This window comes from Suricata suricatta, chromosome 15 (assembly GCF_006229205.1).
Source record: "Suricata suricatta isolate VVHF042 chromosome 15, meerkat_22Aug2017_6uvM2_HiC, whole genome shotgun sequence".
Taxonomy (NCBI): domain Eukaryota; kingdom Metazoa; phylum Chordata; class Mammalia; order Carnivora; family Herpestidae; genus Suricata; species Suricata suricatta.
Genome location: NC_043714.1, coordinates 54,597,670 through 54,598,523, shown reverse-complemented (window position 1 = coordinate 54,598,523; position 854 = coordinate 54,597,670). Strand labels below are relative to the sequence as shown.

At 35.2% G+C, this 854-nt stretch overlaps 1 non-coding gene across 1 annotated transcript; it reads right to left on the bottom strand.

The window, feature by feature from the left end:
- Positions 1 to 432: 432 nt before the first annotated feature.
- On the bottom strand, positions 433 to 539 carry LOC115279600. Its single transcript, XR_003903529.1, has one exon. It is a non-coding gene; the product is annotated as a U6 spliceosomal RNA (small nuclear RNA).
- Positions 540 to 854: the final 315 nt, after the last annotated feature.

Genomic DNA, 854 nt, shown 5'->3' with positions numbered 1-854 from the left:
TTGCACTGATGACCTAGATTTAAAAAACAGAGCAAAGCAATGGTTATTCCTCTATCATATAATTCTTCTACCATATAAATGAGAACTCTGGATTCTATATTACTGGAACAAAACTCTCCCTCCAGACTTAATCTTCCATCAGAAAATTTTCTGTATTGACTATATGAAAACTTCACTAGTTCTAAAGTTAAGGTACACATCTAATAAAGAATGGTATAATCTCTTCATACATTAGTATGAGTAAACTATTTCACTGACTTTCATTGTATGATGGAACTTGGCTAGTAAAATTAATAATACATTGTCTATTCAATTGTTAAAGAGTTCTAGGGTAGCCTTAATCATCTTCTCTCACTATATTTATTTCATTTTTTTCCACAAAGTTTTCTTTCATTGAAAAGATAATTCACAAAATGCCATATCCATAGTTTAAAAAATATGGAGTGCTTCCTGTATTTTTGTGTCATTCTTGTGTGGTGGCCATGCTAATCTTCTCTGTATCATTGTAATTTTAATATAAGTGCTACAGAAGTAAGCACGATATTTTTTATTTCTTTTTTTAAAAGTTTGTTTATTCATTTTGAGAGAGACAGGGACAGCACTAGTGGAGGAGGGGCAGAGAGAGAAGGAGAGAGAGAATCCAAGCAGCGACCATGCTGCCAGCACAGAGCCCGATGTGGGGCTCAAACCCATGAGGCCAAGAGATCATGACCTGGGCAGAAACCAAGAGTAGGACACTCAACCAACTGAGCCACCCAGGCACCACCATATTTTTTTATTTCTAATGACTTCATTTATACCCACAGTTTCCTTATCAATTATATATACCTTAGCTATTCCAAAGCCACATTGGC